The 14,105-nt window shown below is 27.7% G+C and overlaps 1 protein-coding gene across 5 annotated transcripts in view; it reads left to right on the top strand.

The window, feature by feature from the left end:
- tko (30S ribosomal protein S12 technical knockout) overlaps positions 1–14,105 on the top strand; it is a 54,019-nt gene that overhangs the window by 31,221 nt on the left and 8,693 nt on the right. Inside the window, exons 1-3 of one of the 5 annotated variants that reach the window (XM_087165909.1) lie at positions 6,196–7,113; positions 8,686–8,747; positions 10,064–10,124. The gene's annotated coding sequence lies outside the window, so the exon portion shown is untranslated. Of the gene's footprint in view, positions 1–6,195; positions 7,154–7,599; positions 7,762–8,685; positions 8,748–10,063; positions 10,125–14,105 lie in introns of those variants that run through there. The other 4 variants (XM_087165907.1, XM_087165908.1, XM_087165911.1 and 1 more) reach the window with 4 other exon arrangements.

Below are 14,105 nucleotides of genomic sequence, written 5' to 3'. Positions count from 1 at the left end.
AAATTTATTTATTGGTCTCGTTAATATTTATTATTTACAAAATGTTATTATTTTACAAAACAAGAATAAAATTCAGAGTTTTTAAAGACTGCTTTCTTTTCTGCGAGGTTATTTTTAAAAATTTATTGATTGTTTTCGTTAATATTTATTATTTACAAAATGTTATGATTTTACAAAACAAGAATAAGAATAAAATTCAGAGTTTTTAAAGACTGCTTTCTCTTCTGCGAGATTATTTTTCAAAATGTATTTATTGTAATTAAAATATCAGTATTGTAGAGTTATTTCGTAATATTTTTAATCCCCTTAGCTCACAGCATTTTATGAAACGTAAAGTTAATTAAATATGAAATTTCTTGCGACATTTTCTTAGTGTGTGTTTATTATTAAAATTTATTTATTGATTATTTACAGCAATATTAGTAAATTAGTGTGATTTAATGCAGCCACATGCTAGGAACTAAACAGGACGAGGAACAGCATTCTTATTGTCACTAATTTTTTAATATTAATTTATTAGCAATTTAATTCTAAATAGGTTGTTCCATAATTGCGAGATCAATTTTTTTTATAGAATTCCTGACAAGGTAGAAAAACTACACATAGGTAGTCTTGAAGTAACATTTTAAAAAAGAAAATTATTAAAGATTGACGCAATCTATTAATTACAGTAAATGTAGCATAAAAATATTTAAAAGCAATTCCTTTTTATCACATTTTAAAAGTGTTCGCTTTTCGTTTCATACCATTTTCACTTGCAATAATAAAATTGTATATTAATTATTTAATTCTGCTGTGATGAATCGGGATAATCTTTTATGAATCTTAATCATCTTCTTAAATATTTACCTTTTGACAAAAATTTTAAAACTAGCGAAGAGTGGTGTTTATGAAAAAAAAATTTTTTTGAATGTTTCTAAAATGAAAAAAAAAATTACTTCAAATAGCTTCTCCAAAAATAGTTTAAAATTCAATACTATTTATTATTCTCATTCAATTTTGTTTAAGTAATCAGTAAAATAGATGATGTTATAAAAGTCAAAGGTAAAATTTAATCTTGTAAAAATACTGTTAAATAGATGATGTTGTAAAAATCAAAGGTAAAATATAATCTTGTAAAAATACTGTTAAATAGATGATGTTGTAAAAAATCAAAGGTAAAATTTAATGTTGTAAAAATAGTGTTAAATAGATGATGTTGTAAAAATCAAAGGTAAAATATAATCTTGTAAAAATACTGTTAAATAGATGATGTTGTAAAAATCAAAGGTAAAATTTAATCTTGTAACAATACTGTTAAATAGATGATGTTGTAAAAATCAAAGGTAAAATTTAATCTTGTAAAAATACTGTTAAATAGATGATGTTGTAAAAATTAAAGGTAAAATTTAATCTTGTAACAATACTATAAAACGCAAGTAAATCTATGTATTTTTTAAAATTTTGACTCGGATCTTTTAATAAATTTTTTTTTTTTTTTTTTTTTTTTTTTCAAATACTTATTTTCCGCAAGAAAATAAACAGAGTCCCTTTTTTTCAAACTTTACTAATAATCCATTCCTCCGGAAAGTAAATTAACAAAAAAAAATATTTCATGATATCAGTATTTATTTTTCTTTCAAAATACAGGTGAAAATAATTTAAAAAGAAAATTCATAAATAGTCTTCTTAAGAAAACTTTTTTTTTAATGTTCAGTAAGGAAAATATGTACCAAGGAATTTATTAGGAAAAATACGCACCAAGTACTTTGAACTAATTTACTAATAAATAAGTAATTTAAAAATTATATTTTAAATTTCCGCAGGAAAATAAACAGTCTCCTTTTTTTTTTAGCGTTACTAATAATCTATTCCTCCGGAAAGTAAATTAAAAAAAAAATATTTCATGATATCAGTACTTATTTATTTTTCTTTCAAAATACAGGTGAAAATAATTTAAAAAGAAAATTCATAAATAGTCTTATTAAGAAAACTTTCTTTTCAATGTTCAGTATGCAGTTTTTTTTTTTTTTTTTTTCATGTATTAATGCAGAAATTTCTCCTCATTAGATACTTATCCGGAAATGAATTTTTATAATTACCAAATTTATTTCTCAGACGTCTGTCTAATTTTGACGTTACCTAAAAAACGTAACTACATGGTTATCTACTTTCATTTGAAAATATTTATGCGTTGTGAACGAGAAAACTAATTTAAGTAGCATTCATTAAATCGAGAACTAAATCAATAAGCATTACGTTAGTTACCATTGATCGCAAGAAATGTACAGAAACTGGACAGTATAACTTATAAAAATTTATATGATTTTAAAATTTTCTGTGGATGTATTTTTTTAAATAAGCAATTTTTTTGTATTTATTTTAATTTTTCGTTACTATTTTATTTGTAGTTAACGAATGTTTCAAAAATTCAAATTTATAAAAATTTAATTCTCGCAAATAAATATGTGTGTATATGCTACCACCTCAGAAAAACATTCTTAACTTCTTTCACATTTTTCTTCATTTCAATTCAATTTTAGTGACTTTTTTGTATTAATACTTTCAGAACACAAAAAAAATACTGAATTACTGATAGACATTCCTTTAAAACGAAGTCCATAAAAAGTTAATTTCAGTAATAACATGAAGAATACCTAGTGCATAGCTTCAGTTAAAGTACTTCTAATATACTAGTATGCAACTTCTTTTAAGACATGAGAGAATTGGCGAGTCTCTAGTCTTCAAGAATTGTAGCAGGATTCGAAGGTACTAAAATACGCCAATGTCAATCTCATTGTGTAACCCCTAAGCTTTCTCGGAGTTCTTCCTCCCTCTCTGCGCCTGAACATCATTAGTAACAGGTGTGGTTATCTTTTGGGCCAGAGAGGACATCCCCATTTCCAGAGCCGTGGCGGCTCAGGGATAGAGCGTACGCCTTCCAATGAGGTGAACCGGGTTCGAGTCCCAGTAATAACAGGTCGATACGAATTTCGGACTCGGCTCTCACCGACCGTAGGGCTGGCGTGAAATATCCTCAATGGTAGACGGATCACGGGTTAGAGTCCCCATGCCATCAGGCTAACCGCAGGATGTTTCTGTGGATTTCCTCTCCATCTAACGCAAATGCGGGTTATCTCCATCAAAAAGTCTACCTCGAAGGCCCATTCACTCAATACTTGATCTAGGAGTTCCCTTGTCTTCTGGATTGGGTTCAAAGTTACAAGGTTATGTAGTTGAACACTAGAAGTCGTAAACCCAAAAAATTGGGTCGGCTGTTCAACGATGGTTATAAAATAAAAATAAAATTAGTACCCATTACCAAAAGTAATTAAGCATCTTTAACATCAATATTAGTTTATCGAATTTTAATGCGAATTAGTTCCAATTTTCTAATTAGTTTTCCTTTTTAGAACATGGCTTATTTTTTAACTTCAATTTACAACTATTACCGAAACTAATTATCATTGATGTCAATAATTATATCGGCTTTTTATTCACCTCGTTTTCTAAATAAACAGCTAGTTAAGCGCATGTAACTTCACCCTGTCCGTACGAACTTCCACTACATCGCTATAGGCGATATAGCGGAACTAAATATATCGATATATTTAGTTTCATAAAAATCCGTTTTAAAAAGCATCACTATAAACAATATAAACACGTGGTTTCAGATAACCTTAAGAATATTAATCAGGTGACGTAGTCCACTTATGCTAGCCCGATCATGCTGATCTTTCAGATAACCTGACATAACAAATAAAAAATATTTAAGTATTCCAGAACGCGCAATAAACAACTTTTTAGATTAAAGCTATAAGCTATCGAACACGACACCACTGGTTTTGTCTTTAAAATATTTGACAAAACAAATTCGTCTATGGCTCATTTTGAAACAATGGCTTCATCTAAGCCAATTAGAAAATTCAGTTTCTAAAACATGCTCGAATTTAAAAATCTGATTAAAAATCGAAAATCAGGCTTCGTAAAAATTCGCAATTGTTATCATTCAGCTTCATGTTGAATTTCGTATGCTTAGAGTCTACCGTTTACCTCCAATCTGGTAAAGAGACAGTCATACACACACAAATGATTCATTTTATTATATATAAAGATAGGTAGGTACTTTATTTACCTCACACTAGAGTTACACAATGAGCTATTGGCGACGGTCTGGGAGACAACCCTAAGGAAGATCCGAAGACATGCCATGACAATTTGTTAGGCCATCCCCTCAATTAAGGCATAGATCTGTCTGAAAGAGAAGGAAATTTTCTATACTCATGGTACTGCTCAGTGACCGACCACAGGACATTCGATTCCACTGATTTTGGGAGCACGTATATCGTATGCACTCGAGGGTCTTAGGGGAGTCGAGGATCGAAACAAGGCTGCCCGGACAGGAACTCCGATTCTCTGATCAAAGGACTACCACGGCCCGGTGATCAGAGAATCAGGACATATACATACATATATATATATATATATATATATATATATATATATATATATATATATATATATATATATATATATATATATATATATATATATATATATATATATATATATATATATATATATATATATACATACGTATTCCCACTATTGTATATATATTGTATATATACGTATACATTAAATACAATTTAAGATGCTAACACAAAGCTAATGAAAATTGAAGAAAAAGTATAAAATATAAAATTCCGAATTACAATAGAGCCGAGATGCTAATGTTACAAATGGAAGAGTATATCTTTTTACTTTTTTTACTTTTTGATAGTTAGTTTGCTATTTCCAGTAGTGCTTTCACAAGGTGATATGTACGTAGTTTGTTTTTTCGTGAGGATTTTAGTTTTCTTCTGCACTGCTGATAATTAGTTCTCTTGTAAGCCCAATATCCTGAAATACTAAAAAATAAATTATTGTATATAAAAGTTGCTGAAAAGTGTTCTCAGGAGAGCTGTTGCAAGTTTGGAAGAATTGCTGGTTCTTGATAAAAAAAAAAATGCGGAGGGGGAGAAAACAAAGACAATTTTCTTAGGGTCGGTCGAAACTTCTTTAAAAAAATTAGTGTCTTATAATTAATTTTTTTAAAAAGAAAATTGTAGAAAATACCCTTGCACATAGAAAAAAAAAAAAAAAAAAAAAAAAAAAAAAAAAAAAAAAAGACTTCAATTTTGATTAAAGGCTCTTCAAAAAATCTATAAATATGAAAATAAAATTTTTGTCTTTTAAGAAAGGAAGCCAGTGATAAATTTCGTTTTAATAGAGCTTACAGTACTTATTTTTCTCTTGCATGATATCCGTATAATGGAAGCTATTCCCTTTGTCTTTTACATTGTCTCTTTATCTTTTTATCTTATCTAGATATGCAGTGTTTGGTTTCACATTATCAAATTTTAATTATTGCCCTATTAACTTTTTAACTATCGCTATTTTATAGTAGATATATCAGTGAGAGACTTCTAATTGATACAGAGTAAAAAGAAGAAATCTTTGTATAAATGTTTATTTATGTATAATAATAATGGAAGCGGTTCCGTTTGTTTTCCAAATTGTCTATTTATCTCATCTAGATATGCAGTGTTTGGTCTCAAATTATCAAATTTTAATTATTGCCCTATTAACTTTTTAACTATCGCTATTTTATAGATCAGTGAGAGACTTCTAATTGATACCGAGTAAAAGAAGAAATCTTTGTATAAATGTTTATTTATGTATAATAATAATGGAAGCTGTTCCGTTTGTTCTCCAAATTGTTTATTTATCTCATCTAGATATGCAGTGTTTGTTGTCACAATTTCAGATTTTAATTGTTGCCCTGTTAACTTCTTAATTATCGCTATTTCATAAACATTTAGCAGACATTTCTTTTATTTAAATGTTAAACTGAAATATTAGGTTAAAATACGCGTTTGAATGGCAAAATTTTCAGCTATTTTTCAACATCGCGATTCTCTGAACGGCAATCGGGGGTGCGACAGCCGAGTATTCTCACTGTATGTGATTCCCCTTGACGCGCGTGCGATTGTTCATGTGAGATGAACTTCCTCTTGTGTATGCGTATATCGAATCGGCGGGCGGTTGCAAACGTAAATGCGCTGTATGTGGTTGCGGCACTTCCATTCGACGTCGAAAGAAAAAATATTTTGATTAGTGATTTTTGTGAACCGCACTGAAAGCAAGTATGCTCCATTTCTGTTTCATTCATGTGCTATTGGTGTCATTTAAACGAAACAAATATTCTTTGGTGGCCAGAGCCGGATTATACCTTTCGTAGGCCCTAGGCACAGAGCCGGATTATACCTTTCGTGGGCCCTAGGCATACCCGTTTTTGGGCCCTCCCCTCCTTCCCCCCATCTCCTCTTTTCAAAATATATGCTAAAATTTTCTTGCATATTTTTTTTAACATTTTTATTAATATGGATTTTAATTTACAAATTTGTTTATCGAACTTTATCTGCAATACCGACATACTACCGATATTGCAGTCGATATCGATAATACCATTATGATTAGTTCGATCAATAACTATGTTAAAGATAAACTAGTGAATACTTTTCCTAACGTTCATATTGCATTAAGAATATATTTGTCGATTCTTGGATCAAATGCAGAAGGAGAAAGATCTTTCTCCAGGATAAAATTGATAAAAATTATTTGCGTTCAACAATGAATCAAGATCGTTTGGCATCGCTCGCACTTATGTCTATTGAATACGACATTTTGCGTAGTTTGGAATTCGACAGCATAATAAAAGATTTCGTTGAATCTAAAAATCGCAAAAAAGCAATATATTAGATCATAAGATTCTGCAAAATAATTTATTACCGAAAAATATTATATTTTTATTTGTATCTTCATAATTCTGTGCAAAATACACTTGTTGTTTTTAAAGCTAAATTATTTTTGTCAACAAATTTTTTTCTCCCAAGTTTTTCGTAGGCCTCTAAATTTCGTAGGCCCTAGGCACGTGCCTAGTGTGCCTATAGGTTAATCCGGCCATGTTGGTGGCATAAAATGGTAATTCAGATGGGCAGAAAGTGATGGTTAGAAGAGTTTTACCAAAAATCATAACAGTAAAAATGGATTGTTAATTTGGCCTTGTTGCAGAAAACTGATACATAATAGGCAAAGTATTATAAGTTTCTTTTTATTTCTTTTCCTGCAGGTAAAAGGAATTTATATCCATCAATCTCATATTGTATTAAATCTATTAGGTTATTGAAGACTTACTTTACAAATACGTAAATTACATAGGTTTTACAAATACGTAAATTACATAGCTAAATTACAATACATTTTAATGTATATTTGTGAACTAGGAAAAAAAATAGTTTTTAATATGCATAGTGTGTTCTTTTGTTAGCATATATATATATATATTTAATTGTGAGCTTCTGGTTCATACTCCTTTTAATAGTTGTGCTGTTAAATTTACTCTTTAGTTTATTTTTAACTCTGGAAATTGAAATTTCAATTTTCATGTTAATGATTACATTTTAGTTAAATAATTGATTAAATTTTTTAACCAATAGAAATCCAGGAACAAATTTACACTGGATTATAGATAAAGGAAGATAAGACACAGGTGGAGGGGATTTGGCAGGAATCCCAGGGTGCAACAGATTAAATTCGAAGTTTGGATACTTTAAAAATTATTGACTAAATTATTAGAATTTTTCAAAATATGAAATGACTCCAAAAAATTTAATTCTTCTAAAATCAGGACACTGCCCGATCTTCCATCAGTCTACATCCTTGGAATTTTAATCACAGGTTCGCGTTTTCTGCTGCTTCATTTTCTGAACTTGATTTTTAGGAGTTGTTCTGTAGTTTGAAAAAGTTCTAATAATTTAATTAATGATTTTTCGAGTATCTGCCATTTCCCAATACTATTGGGAAGTCTATTCTAATTTAATTTTTTGCTCCCTGCATCACTTGCTAAGTTCTCGTAACCTGTTTCATATCTCTTTTTTTATTATTAGTTTTTTTTTTATAAATCTTTCTGCTGCATTAGGAATTATTTTGATGCATTACGAATTATTGTTTAATGTATGTTATTTACACATTTGCTCATGTCATTGGGACAAGAACAGCCACGATCTATATATTCAATATTTGAGTATATTTATTATGGCTCATAATTCATACAGAGTCTGACAGTTTTTAAATTAGATTACTTTTATTCTGACAGGAGTGAAAAATTTCAATATGAAAAAGACTCAGAAACTGTAAAAAGTCAGAAGTTTATTTTTAGGGCACAGAATTAGTTTATTTTGAACTTAAATATAATCCAGAGATGGATACTACTCTAAAATCTGGTAAATTGGGATTTTAGCATAGGTTTATGTTGGGTTGGTAAAAAATAGATAAGCTGAGAAAAAAAAACTTGTACATGTAGAGCGACTATACATCTGAAAACAATGTTTCTCATAAACGACTGATATTCATTAACAAAAGAAATTTTCATTGTTTTAAAATTGCATAGCAAGTTAATACTAAACATCAGTTTAATATTTATCTCCCAAAAGTTCAGGGCTAACTGAGATTTTGAACTCGATTTTAAATACTGTGTTGTAAGTTTAAACTTATTACCTGATAATTGTGTTAATTACTGCATAAAATGTATTAATTTACATTCCAAAAATTTTTGTAATTTTTATTGTTATATTTAACAGAAATTATTTTCTTCTCTTACAGTCTTACAGAAAACCTTGGTCCCAGCTATATGTCACAAAAATCCATTGCTACTGAAACTTAGGGTAATTACTATTTTATAAGATATAATTTTAAATTAAATAACTTTTAATTTGACTGCTTAATCTTTACATGTCAGTGTTATTATTTTTCAAATTTGGAAAAAATTAAAATTATATTTATTAATCTTCCATGAATTAGTTTGATACAGTAACTTTGTACTTATATTGTAACTTCATTTCTGTCACAAAAGGTTGTTGCTTCTTTTTAAATCATTTCAGAAAACAAAAAAGTGTAATCTTCATGCATTAAATGCATGAAGATTATACATGTTCTTTAAAATGTATAATGATTATACATTTTAAAGTACTTGCTGTTAGTATGTCAGTGCAGTACAGAGCAAAAAAAAAATTGAGACTTTCAACAAATGCTTTATTTATATGAATAAATATTAGTATCAAAAATTAAAATTCATTTCAAGATGTCTTATCTTTATACAACATTATACATATAAATCAGTAATAAATTCTTTCTGCTTTAGCATTAATAATCATTTGAAAGGATTTGGCACAGATTCAACGAGAGACTTGAGAGTTTTGCTAGCTGTTTTGTCCCATATTTTATTACCAAACCTTCCTTTTATATTCTTGCTTTTTCAAGTTTCTCTTTCACTATTCCCAAACAAGTTCTCTGTAGGTCTGATATCAGGAAAGGAAGCAAGCCACTTTAAAATATTTATTCCATTATCATCAAGCCATTCTATGGTTTGTCTCGCAGTGTGAGGACTCACATTGTTTTGTTGTAACAGAAAGCCATCTGGATCAAGTGTTTCCACTGTGGAAAAGAACTTTTTTATATTTTTTTAGAATTCGAATGATCTTTTTTTGTGCTAAGCTTGATATTCTGAGTTTATTATTTGCTGAGAAAATGAGAGATCCTCTAAATGCTGCTATTGTTTAATCCCCTTTGTTATTTTTTATTTATTTATTTTTACAAAAATTTGTACCTCTGTTCTTTTCAATCATTTTTCAGATATCATGAATACCCACACTTAATAAAGTTTCTTTCTATCTCTTACCTGGTCATAATTTTTCTCTCAAATCAAATTTTTTAAATGAAATATATATTTTTAGACAAAAAGTGTTGTTATAGTATGATTATGTTTAGTAATTAAGTGTCCTAATAACAGCTTGTATGTCTCTAAAATAAAATCTTGACAAAAATCACCCAAAAAGAAAAACTTAAAAGGTTTCCCTATTTTTTTCCATACTGTACTAGTTCACATCTGAATTAGCAGCTTTAAACATTCATAGGCAAAATCTATTGTTAATTTATGTATTTTTATTACACATTCATATAATATATATATACTATCCAATAGATTATTTCTGTGCAAGAGTTGGCACCTGAAGTCTTGGTGAGAGAAAGAATATCTCTTAAAGGTAAATATTTCATGTCATTCTATTTACATTTTTTGATTGTGACTTTATAAAGTTATTCAATTAATTTTATGTGGTTCTATAATAAATTTAGTTTTCCCATGTTTTAGTTTTTTGTTCCATAAAACTTTTTTATGGAACAAAACTTTAGAAACTTTTTTTAGTTTTTTGTTCCATAAAACTTTTTTAAAAGTTCTAGTTATTATATAGTTAATTTAGATTGTCAACAATTTTAGTTTTATTTAAACAATGCGGGGTTGTATCTAAAACATCTTGAAGGTACATAATTTTTAGCAATATGGAAAAAAAAATTTGCTATAAGGGAATATTTTCTAATCTCTATAGCAATCTTTTTAATACATGAATTTAAATTGATGTATAATTACTGTATTCGTATCATTTAGTTAATGAATTTCGGAACGATGAACTTGTTGTATAAGCTTTTGATTTTTTTGTTCCATAACCAAATAAAATTCCTTAGTTGAATTTTACAGAAAGTTCATAATTTGTTAAAAAAAAAAAACATCTAAACAGTTTTAATCTTTGATCTCCAGTCATAAAAAATTATAATACCTGGATTTTTAAATTGGAAACATAAAATATTGAGGTATTAATATCTGCCATTTTTCTTACTATAAGCACAATCAGAAATTATGTATCTATATACTCATATTTTGTCCATTCTTCACCATACTGTGTTATTATGTTTAAACTAAAACCTTACTCCTTTTTTTGTGTAAACATATGTGTATTTTCATAATTTATGTCTTAACTTACTGGTGGTTCTGCACGTAAATAGGTGTATTTTAACCTGCAGTTTTCTTTGCATAGCAAAATAGTTTTTCTATATTATTAGATAAGGAAATAGTGTGCAGGGATGAAACATTCTCCAAATTTTGCCATTTGCTAAACCGCCAGTGGGTTAAAAAAAAAAAAAAAAAAAAAAAAAAAAACTTTGTTTTTTGTATAAATCATTAAGCTGTACCAAGGTAAAATCAGATGTTACACTTTGAAACAATTTGCTGTTTCTACTTTAAGTGGCTGGCAAATATTTTTCTTAAAAACGTTTTTATTAAAATATATAATACAGATGAAAATGTTTTTCTATTTTAAGATTTAATTTAGATTGTAAATTTAGCTGTAATTATTGAAGCCAAAAGTTAAGATATGAAAAGTGTCCCAATGTACATCTAATTCCTTTAAAAGCCTACTAAACAGTGAAATTTATTAACATCATAAAACTAATGAATTCAAGGAAAATATTTTAAAAAGGCATATTTAGTTTCTTTTAAATTATAACATTTAAACTTCTCACTTAATTAAACTATTTTGTAGTAGGTATAAATAATTTGTTAATACTAGGGGACTCCGCCCCCTGCTCGCTACGCTCGCCAACCCCCAGAACTGCTTCGCAGTTCCATTGCATATTGCTTCGCAATCTTATAAAAGCATTTTAACAAATTTAAATTTTAAAATAAAAATGCCAGATATTGAAATCAATTACTTAATGAACTTTATGCACTTCTCTGCCCCCTTAACAATTTGATTATCTTTTCTTCATGTAGCTGAGAAATTTGGAGCTGTAGCAGAGAATATATATCTCAATAAGAAATGCTTTCCCGTTTAGAATTCCGCCATTCATTTCTCTGACGTCTGCCAGAGATATTTCGACGCCTGATAGCAGGCATTTTATTTAGGCAGCAGGTACTAAATAAATAAAAATAGAACTAAATAACTAAGATATCGTTTTAAATCTCAAATCAAAATAATTGTTTGTAAAAAGTTTGTTTTGGTTTGAATATTCGCACGTTTGTTTTGGTTTGAATATTCGCACGATGCCATTGCCACAAAAAATTTTTCATGAAACTAAAAATTTATCAAAGGAACTAAAGATATGGAATTCTTTTTTTAAGAAATTCAGTTCCGTTTTTTTTTATCCACTCTTATTTTTGTTTATCAATCTATTAATTCAGAAATGCTTTAAATCAAACGATGCTTACGGAAACAATGCTTATACGAACCACCCGAAAAATGATTTGCTGAATTCTCATTGGTTGAAACTAAATTATTAATTTTATTAATTAATTAAAGGAAATTTTCATAATTTAAGACCTTATTGCACATCTACATAACAATACCTTTAAAACGACACCTTATTTGTTTAATTCTGTTATGTAGTTTGGGAGTTTTTAGCGAGACAAAATATTGCTAGCCTATTAATATATAGATTTTTAGTTTTCAAAACTTGATTATATTTTTTCTTTAAAAAAAATATTTTTTTTCCCTTTAGTAACTAACATATTTTGTGCAAATAAAATTGAATTTTATTTAGAAAAATGTACTAGAACTTAGGTATTTTTGACATGGTGGATGTTTATTTATAATTATAATTAAACAAACAGTTGTCTGCAAATTGTTGATCTAATTATATTTATAGCGAAACTTCTGCCATGTACATAAACATTATAAACTTAGAAATAAATTATATTAAATTCGTTCTTACATTAAAAGTTTAATTTCATTTTTAATATTCGAATGATAATTTGGAGGCAGTTAATTGTAAAAACTAGGTGATATGAATTTATTCTAAATTCTTCAATAATTTCCTTCTTTCATCAATTTAAAAAAAAAAATAATAATTTCCACTAAATAGTTTTGCACATTAATCACGAGTTTAAACATTATCAAGCTTTGCACCCCTAAAAGTATTTAACCTGGTTTTTGCATAAGAATATTTATGTTTAAATAAAAAATAAAAAAATTTGTGGTGGTTGAATATTTAGTCAAAAGCTAAATAAACTAGTATTTGTCAGGCCCAATTTTTATATTCATTAATTAATATTTAGCCCAAACATTATTTGATCTATTGCTAATTTTTATTGATGTTACTAAATGTGCTTAAAATATCCTAGGTTCCTTACTTTTTATGTCATTTAGTTTGTTTTTTTTTAGTTTAGTTTTGTCACTTGTTTATTTAAGAGATCAATACCTATTTGAAAAACACTTATGTTAGAGAATTTTTATTTTCTATTAAGAATATTGCTCTACTTGAATTTTCAATTTGAAAAATTTGCTCTATGTAAACATATATTATTATGTCTAAGTATAGCCACTTAAACAAACATTTATATTTAATTAATTTAAGGACCATAAAATATATTTTTTATGTAGCCTGAAGCTCTGATTGATATTCAAATGATCAATCAAACTGAATAATTCGCTAGCAATAAATAAATTTAGAAGCTTTGTAATATTAGTTTATTAATGGTATTTTTATTTGTTTTATTTTTTTTTTAGCTAATACAAAATCTGAACTGAGTTTTTAAATAATTTATTTTCTCAAGTTGTCTGTAAGCTTTAGAGAAGTCGATCAAGGATAGTTCTTTGCATTATTTTTGGAAACTGCTGTTAAATATGAATTTTTGAACATTTGCACCAAACTTTATGTACAAAAAAAAAAACTTGTTTAGGGTTAAATTCTTTTAAACCAGTTTTTTTATATACTCTGATAGTTTTAAATGATTTTATTTCTATTGAGTTTGGGAACCGCTTTCTTATCCATGGTCATATTCATAACTATTTAATTTTGATATTTCAAGTGTAAATTTTACTATAAATCATTTTTTTTTCCGACAAGGTTACATTTTTGAAATTTGTCCCTTATAGATCATACATACCTGGCTAAGTGTTGAGAACCTTTTATATGTAAGAAAATATAAGTAAATAATTATAAATGAAACTTCCCAATAACCATTACATACACTAGCCTGCTAAAGTCTTTGATCAAACTCAATATTATAGATTATTGATTCTAAATGTAATAAAATAATGTATTATTCTATTTCTTAACTTGCTTATCAAGAAGAAACCTAAGTAAGGACTTTGAAAATCACTTTAAATCAAATATAATTTATTTTCATATCAGTCATATATTAAATGATTCGTGTTTAGTGGTTTTCATACATCAAAGCAAGTATTAAAGGA

This window comes from Parasteatoda tepidariorum, chromosome 6 (assembly GCF_982258835.1).
Source record: "Parasteatoda tepidariorum strain Cologne lab strain chromosome 6, Ptep-v5.0, whole genome shotgun sequence".
Lineage (NCBI taxonomy): Eukaryota > Metazoa > Arthropoda > Arachnida > Araneae > Theridiidae > Parasteatoda > Parasteatoda tepidariorum.
The sequence above is the reverse complement of the archived record's forward strand: the minus strand, read 5'-3'. Positions and strand labels throughout refer to the sequence as shown.